The sequence below is a fragment of the Hemicordylus capensis genome, chromosome 6, assembly GCF_027244095.1.
Source record: "Hemicordylus capensis ecotype Gifberg chromosome 6, rHemCap1.1.pri, whole genome shotgun sequence".
In the NCBI taxonomy this organism is placed as follows: domain Eukaryota; kingdom Metazoa; phylum Chordata; class Lepidosauria; order Squamata; family Cordylidae; genus Hemicordylus; species Hemicordylus capensis.
This window is the reverse complement of record NC_069662.1, coordinates 114,100,424-114,109,320: the sequence shown is the minus strand read 5'-3', so window position 1 is coordinate 114,109,320 and position 8,897 is coordinate 114,100,424. Positions and strand designations below refer to the sequence as shown.

At 42.1% G+C, this 8,897-nt stretch overlaps 1 long non-coding RNA gene across 1 annotated transcript; it reads right to left on the bottom strand.

Moving 5' to 3' along the window:
* LOC128330030 (uncharacterized) lies at window positions 1-8,897 on the bottom strand. Its single transcript, XR_008309927.1, has 3 exons — window positions 8,771-8,897; window positions 2,912-3,029; window positions 1-370 (listed from the first exon to the last, which is right to left on the bottom strand). It is a non-coding gene; the product is annotated as an uncharacterized LOC128330030 (long non-coding RNA).

Below are 8,897 nucleotides of genomic sequence, written 5' to 3'. Positions count from 1 at the left end.
TTTCTTTCATAGCCCTTTATTCAAAACCAGGGTTACTTTTGCGTAAAAGAAACTGAATGAGGCAGTCAGCTGTAGATTCTTGTGAACATGCACCATTCTATGCCCATCATTCCAACAGAGACGAAAGCAAAGACCTCCCCAATATAAGAACAGAAAACACAAGAGTGCATATAGCAAGTGTGCCAAATCACTGCAGAGTAGTAGCAGAGAGACATTGTTCAGCACTGTAGATACTTTTGCATAGCATGCTTCCTTGCTCATTCCACCACTTATCTCCTCTACGCTCTTCTTCTTCTTCCTCCTCCTCCTCCTGGAGCTTTCCCAGACAGCAGGCTTTACCATGGATTTTCTACTAGGCTTTACTGTGAGTCTGAAATTGGAAAGAGAGAGAGAGAGAGAGAGAGAGAGAGACCCTGACACAAAAAATGGATTTTTTTTAACCCCAGCTATAAATTGGGATACTCTAATGAAGATAAAGAGCCAGCGTGGTGTAGTGGTTAGAGTGCTGGACTAGGACCGGGGAGACACAAGTTCAAATCTCCATTCAGCCATGATACTAGCTGGGTGACTCTGGGTCAGTCACTTCTCTCTCAGCCTAACCTACTTCACAGGGTTGTTGTGAAAGAGAAACTTAAGTATGTAGTACACCGCTCTGGGCTCCTTGGAGGAAGAGCGGGATATAAATGTAATAATAATAATAATGTGTGGTGAAAAATCCAAATTGTATGTAAAGTGCTCCCTGATAGCTTGTAGGGACTTCAGGATAAATTTGGCTGATATGTGAATGCACCCCACTCCATTCCAGAGGAGGTGAACTAAAAACTGGGTGTGGAAAACTTCCTGCAGTCACTTGCTTGTTCTCCTTCCTCCTCCCTTCCTCTCCTCTCCTCTTCCTTGCTCCATTTCTTACTCCCCTGATGCTACTTTGATCTCTCTAGCACGAGAGAACACTATGATTCAATCCTATCTATGCTGCTTGGCCCTTTAAAGTAGGAGGGGCATCTAGGACACTCCTGCAGTGCTCTGTTTAGTCAGAGGCACACAGAACCACTTCCATTCCAGCTGCTTCTCTGTTCTTTCCCTTCAGTTGGCCTCCGTCCCACATCTGGTCAATTTCTTCAAATAGCAGGGGTAGCTATAGTAGGGGTGGGACCAGGCTCGGACTGGCCCACAGGGCAACAGGGCATATTCCCAGTGTGCCCCACCTGCAGGGTGCCCATGCATTCACTTGGCAGCAGTGAATACTCCCACCCTTCAGTACCCATCCTGCTCAAAACCCAGTGCCCGCCCCATATACATTCCACTGCCCTCTCAATGCCCCCAGTCCATCCCTGGGTGGGACAGGGAGAAACATCTCCAAGATGGCACTATCATCATTTTGAAGAGATGTCTCAGAGTGATAGCTCTAATGTGTCACCATCTTGAATGAGGCAACACTATTGTAGAGCATCTGCTAGGTAACCTAGACATAATGCTACCACCAGCAGTTAGAGGTGATGAGTTTAGGCCCAAGTGCTACAAGTTTTGTCCAGTAATTTCCACCTCTTGAGCCTCATGCTTGCACTGATCTTTTCAAGCCAGTGATTAGAGCACTACTGCAACCCTATTGTGACTGCACAACTCCTCAATCCTGTCCAAAAATCTTATAAAAAGCAATGTAGACAACTATGACAGCACTGTGATCCTACTCATTAGCTTGCCCAGGAACAATTGCATTGATTGAGTGGGAAATTACACCTATGCCACAGTGAGTCCCATGCCCCATCTAGTTGACCAATGTATCATCTGTGCATCCATCCAGTGAGGGCACATACGGAGATCGTGGCTACTTCACCACCATGAGTTTGCCTGAGCATCTCCTGAAGCCACTGTGAGGACTCTCTATTTAAGCTGAACATTTAGAGGCATCAAGTAGATCTGATTAGCAAGGATTCTAACGTTGCTGGGTCTCATTGGAGTTTATCTTATATTAACTGTTATTAATATAAATAATAGTTTATATTTTAGCTATTATTTTGTTAATGCTTGTAAATTTAGTGTAACCCAGTTTGACCATTTGTCAGTTAGACATCCAATTAGAAATCCAAACAAATGAAATAAATAAATATGATTATGAAATCTATTTCCTAATTTTAGTCCATCTTGCACAATGCACAATACTAATTTGTTTGGAGTGTCCTGGCCACAAACAATTTATGTAACTGGGTATGCTTCTTTATGTTTTTGTGTGTTTGCAATTAAAATGCAATGGAAATATTACATAAATAAATATTTTTATGAAATAAGAAAGGTATCTTAAGTTCTGTGAGCCAGTTATGGAATAGAATAGGGCACTACTTCAAAATAATGTGCAATCCTGTGCACATTTGGAAATAAGCCCCATTTAATTCAATGGAATGTGCTTCCAAATAAACATGTGTGGGGTCAAGCTTCATGTGTCATAGATCCACAACTCCTTCTATTTTGACCTTCCTTTCTTCCTCACCCATGTCCACTTTTTACTGTTGACTGAACACAAACTACTTTTAGCCCTTAAAGAGAAAGGGGAAAACACCAACCAGAGTTCACCTTTTAGCAAAACAGAAGTTAGCCAGTTGTACTGCACATATGAAAGTTTGTCTAACATTTCATCTGTGAAGTACATGTATTTATTTTATGGTTCATGAATAGTTAGACTTTTTTTTTAAAAAAGGGTACATTCACTTAACAGGGGGAAGATATAAAATATTTACAAGACATACTTAATGCATCCGCACAGCAGGTGTGAGCTACCTGCCAAGTCTTACCTCAGTTAGCTACAATTTATTTATTCTGGCTTGACCATATACATGTATTTCTACCCATTCTAGAGATATTTTGTTTTTCAGATCATGACTTTGAAACTTAAATCGATACCATTTGTTAGTTTCACCTGCTGGATGACTTAGATCAAAATTCCTGAAGAATAACATAACGGATAGCTCAAAACTGTCAGGAAATTGAACAAGGAAGTGCCTCCTCATTAGGCCCATTTGATGAGAAACTGAAGGCTGCAGAATGAAGAAAAAACACAGAAGCATTTTCTTCTCAAATTTCAACACATCTCCCTCTCTCAATTGGTTCTTTCTGACTGGGGTTAGTTATTATCAGGGACATTAGTGGGGCGGGGTGGGTGTCTCACACTGGGACTTCCAGCAACTGTCTTAGACTTCTTAACTCCTACACCACCCCATACTCACCCTTCAGCCAGCCAGGTGGATTAAGACTAACCACTAGCAAAGCTAACCACTAGCTGCAATACTGAGCTAAGAGCATTCAGCTGACCCCTTAACCCAATGAGGATGCATCAGGCCCTTTAAAACTCCCCTGCATTTAGCAGTATGAGCAATCTGAATCAAGTAGTTATTAATTTTTGTCCTCCTACTCTGGTATCTGACCACCAGCCCAGTTTTCACCATGCCTCCTGCCTCTAGCCCTCTGCTTTCATCTTTCTTCTGATCTAGTGTTTAAACTGCCCACTTTCAACCACATCTTCTGCTTTTGATGCTTCATTCTTTGTTTGCCTGTTCCTCAACTGGACTATCTCCATACAGCCTGCCCCAGAGATCAGTTGAGGCCTGACAAGTTATAAATGCTTCCAAGCAAGACCTGGGTCATTCCCTGAGCAAGACCCCGACTTTGGCTTTGTTTATATGACTCCCAAGTCTTCTCCTAGAGACTCTCTGGTTCCCTTTCTATCTTTCCGTTTGCTACAGCCCTGCAGCCTCATTCTAATTCCCTTTGGTCAGACTTCTTGGCTCATACTCTTTGGGTTGGCCTTTAGTGGATCTGCCTCTGTGCTCCACCCCCTGGGAAGTGCTGGGACAAGAACCTCTGAACTTCGATTTACTTGGCTTATTTTGCTAACAAAAGCAAAAGGAAAGGGTCAAATAGCTGTACTCAATGACAATGCTGCACTTAGAACAGATGTGGTAAATATGTTTTAAGAATGTCCCAATCTTTATTCCAGAGGCATAGCCATGCTAGTCTGTCACAGCAAAAGCAACCAAGAGTCTCATGGCAGCTTTAAATACTAGGAACATAGAAACATAGGAAGCTGCCATATACTGAGTCAGACCACTGGTCTATATTTAGCTCAGTATTATCTTCACAGACTGGCAGCGGCTTCTCCAGGGTTGCAGGCAGGAATCTCTCTCAGCCCTATCTTGGAGAAGCCAGGGAGGGAACGTGAAACCTTCTGCTCTTCCCAGAGTGGCTCCATCCCGAGAGGAATATCTTAGTGTTCACTTCTAGTATCCCATTCATATGCAACCAGAGCGGACCCTGCTTAGCGAAGGGGACAAGTCATGCTTGCTACCACAAGACCAGCTCTCCTTTCCAGGACCAGCTCTCCTCTAACAACTGTATAGTGGTATACATTTTCATGGGCAGAGTATCTGATGAAATGTGACTCCAGGTTTGAGGTGACCCTCAGCAAGGCAACTTCGGATAGGATGCCTCCAACCTGGGTGCCCCCCCCACTATGAAGGCCAATAGAGGGGTTTCCCCCCCCTATTCTTGGCAGGATGGCAATAACAATCGTGTTCTAGGTGGCACCTGCTGCCTGCCATATTTTTTCACCTGTAATGCCCATGTAGTGTAAAGACATTATATGAGGCACTGTGGGGTAAAATATGGCAGGCTGCAATCACCAGCTAATACACTGTTGTTTCTGCTCCCAGCCTGCCAAGAATGAAAGAAACCCACATCTCCTGGCAACAGGCAGGGAGAGGTTTGCAGCTGGGTCCCATCCTACCCAGGAAGCCCGTGGAGTTAATGAGACAGTGGGAGCCCCACCTGGGCCCTCAGCAGCTGCTCATGGGTGCCTTCTGCTAATACTGCCTGGTTCGGGCCCAGAAAAGCTAATGCCACAACAAATATTTATTTATATCTATGGAAACTTCTGATGAAAAGTGGCACATAAATATTCATTGTATTCGTATATATTTATAGGTCTTTATACAGCAAGATTTCCCCCTGCCCCCTGCTGTATCAGATCAACAAAACTTTACTAAGGCATTCTTGTTCCTGAATATTTCTGTTGCAACCACAATTTCATGTTAAAGTTTTATGGGGGTAAGGGGGGAAATTTTGTGCTTGTGTACTAATGTTTGATTGAAAATTCACAGTGGGAATTTCCAGGGCCTGTCATGTGTTCTTGCCACCTCCCATTGTCAATCAAGCATGAACTTGGTTGAGGAACAAACATTACTATGTCCCGGCTTTCAACTAAAGCAGTGATATATGCAGGCCACAGCAAATAATCTTTTCAAATATCTACAACTGAGGAGAGCAGAGGAAGTCAGTAATATTTGATCATATGAAAGATGAGGTAATCCTATTTAAACTGTCTGGCTTATAATATATTGTTGAAATGGCAGTGTGCCAAGTCATTGGTGAATGCCTGAATGGCAAAGATAATGGTTTATATCTTTGACTTGTGGCTGCCACATTTATGATGTGCCAAACAGTAGTGTGGGAATGTCTGCAGTCAGTTGGCATTTGTGCAAAAGGAACAAATGTACAAGTGTACCACAGGAGTTTTATGCTTTGGCAAATACAGATGCTCATCTTACAAAGCCATTAATGGTCTTGGGGCCTTTAAGGAACCATCAATTAGCTCTGTGTAACTTAGCCATATCTTTCCAAGGCTCACAATGCTTCCCTAGTCATAATCTGACTCAAAGTCCTACATAATAAATGCTTTGCTGCACTAGCGCCATTTAACAGTCCATTTAACCTAGTGTTTTTAATGGAAATATACACAAATTCACACAGGGCCACAAGGATAAGTAAACACAGACATGTTACAACATAATGGACAGTTCAGGATGTGACTCATCCCCTTATAAAATCAAGGATTTTGCATTATTCAGTATACTATATCTTAGAGTTGTTGAGATTGAAGCAAGTTATTTAACAACATCATTATACAGCTTTATAAAGCAAGCAGGCTTTTGGAACTTGTTTGACTACTTGCTAAATGGAACAAACATGAGACTAGATGCTCAACACCAAGGGAATTCCAAAATTTGATAAACAGTTTTTATGCCAATATGATTATTAGGAATTGTTCTGTTGTAATGTACAAGAAATTCTCTATTGAGAAATAACAGCAAATGGAATTTCTGAATTATAAAGATGCAACCAGTAATGTGGGCTAACAAAATCAAGGAATGTCCTAATGTGGGGCCTAATTTAGGCTTCACATACTCCTCCTAGTTCCCCTGTATGCTTACCACATGTGTGGTGGAAGAAAGGTCTGGCACTCACAATCCTAGAAACAGAAGAGCACGTGGGCAGATTTCTAGCCAAACAAATCATGCACCTGTCCTTCTTTTCCCTTTTCCCTACTTAAGAACATTCTGATCCAGTTACCTACAATAACACAGCGGGACTGGATGGAGAGGAACTGGTAAGCATTGTCATCATCAGTGAAACATTCTATGGTGGTAATGGTCTTACGCCTATTATACATTTTCAAATTGTTTTTGGCATTCTTGGCAGATCCTCTGGAGTCTCTAAATGAGGTGAATGTAAGGTCCTGGGAGCTGATGTGGTGATTCCTGGTTTGCCTCTACTTGAATTGGGCTATAGCTCAGTGGAAAAGTATCGGCTTTGCATGCAAAAGGTCCCAAGTTTCATCTCTGGTATCTCTAGGGAGGGCTGGGTAAGACTCCTGTCTGAAACCTTGGAGAGCTGCTGGCACTCAGTGGAAACACTACTGAGCTAAATGGATCAATGGTCTTATCAGACTAGTCTTCTGAAAAGACAGCTTTCTAAATTCCGATGGAGTAGGAGTTCATCAGGGCCACATGAGTCCTCTACCACATCTTCCATTTGGTGGTCTGTGTTGGGGACAAGATACAGTATTGTTTTCTTTTTTGTCTTACTGGACAGAGCCATGGCACTCATTTTGAATCTACTATTTCAACTGGGTATATAAATTGTTCATAAACATTACTCAGATTATGAGAATAGTGGGCCCTTAGTAACATCCACCAGCCTCACCCTCCAGATTTCCCCAGTTTTAACCAATTGTGCCCCCTCTTAATCCTCTAAATATGGTAGTTGGTGGGGGGGGGGGTATCACAAAATGTAAGCCCTTCTGGCCCTCTTGTAATTTGAGCACTGATACAGCTGGGAGGTTCAATTAGTGTTTTTCTGTGATTCTGGAATCTGCAACCCACTAAGACCAATTCAAATATATCCTTGTTAAAAACAAAAACTGTATGAAAGATACAAAGAAAATACTGCAATGTTCTTGTTGACTGTACACATATTGACATATAAATACAAGTTTCTCACTAAGTAATTAATTCAATGACCCTCATCATAGATCTATTAATGTAGGGCAGTAATTTACCCTCTACAGTATAAAACCTTCGGGAACTTGTGTTGCTAATTAAGCATCTTTGAGTCTTACAAGATAGGATATTACAGAGATTAAGTTCACTGATGTGGAGATCAAAGAGAGGCTGCCAGATGAACAATTGCTGCCAGTACTTACTCTCCTTTTTGTTGCCAAAACTCTTTGAAAGCACATTCATGGACACACACCCCACAAAAATCTTGATGTTTTTTATTATCCACTTCTTGGTTATTACTACAAGGCACTATACCAACCAACTTACTGTTGCTTGACTTGAACAATTATGGGCAGAGGAGAGGAAGAAGAGATTGGGAGGAATCTGCATTTAGTCTGGTATTTCAAACTAGTATCATATTTGGCAGTGCGGCCTTTGGCATATGTTTGTTTGCTTTGCTACTTTTCACAATGCTTAAGTAGCTTATGGAATTAAATTAATATGTTCAGCAAGTATATTGGTGTTTAATTCTCAGTACTGACGCCAAACACCTTCAACTAATGCATTTAAGATGCATAGGACCCCAAACTTGAGATTCTGTGCTCAGTGCAAGATCAAAAGATAAATTCCATGGAATCATAGAATTTTAGGGTTGGACGGGACCTTGAGTCCAACCCTCTGCTCAGTGCAGGAAACTGCTACAATATCCCTGACAGATCATCATTCAGCCTCTGTTGAAAATCTCTTGAAAAGGAGAGCCTACCACTGCACAAGGCAGACTGTATCACTGTTGAACAGCTCTTACTATTAAGACATAGCCTAAATGTGCTTCCTATACTGACTGATAGTGCCCGAACATTGGAAGCTGCCTAATACGGATTTAAACCATTGATCCATCTAGCTCAGTATTGTCTACATTGACTGGTTGCAATCCTTCGAGGTTTCAGGCAGGTGTCTTCTTCAGCCCTACCTGGAGATGTCAGGGATTGAACCTGGGACTTTCAGCATGCAAAGCAGATACTTTACCACTGAGCTACAGCCCCAGCCCCATATTTCCCTGAAAGGGAGGAAGCAATAAGAACCTCAGCCATTTAAGGTCATTAACAGCTACCACTGAGCACAGAGTAGCTTCAGGAAAAGTGATTTGAAAGCCTGCATGTGGTAACTCCCAGTTGAAGCCAGTTGTCTGACTCTTCCAGCACACAAGTATCAGCTTTTGGCACACCACAACAAATATTTGAAATAACTTGTTTGTGCAGAATGACATAAATGAGATCTTGCTGTTCAGTGTACATAATCAATTAGATCATTTGGGGCAGGCAGCTGCCATGAATAGGGTCTTCTTGTAGCCACCAAATAGCCAGATAGTTGGCAAATGGGCCCCATGATCCAAGGTGATCACTGAATACACGTGAAGAAATGTAAGTTTTCTAAATCTGGTTTACCTTCTCATTCTATAGTTAGGCAGAATACTGAAACCTATATTGGTTTAAATCTATATATATAATTCTCCTGGGTGTGCCTTGGAATGTGCATCCCAGCGCCCAGCTGATTGGCTGGGTGGTGGATGGG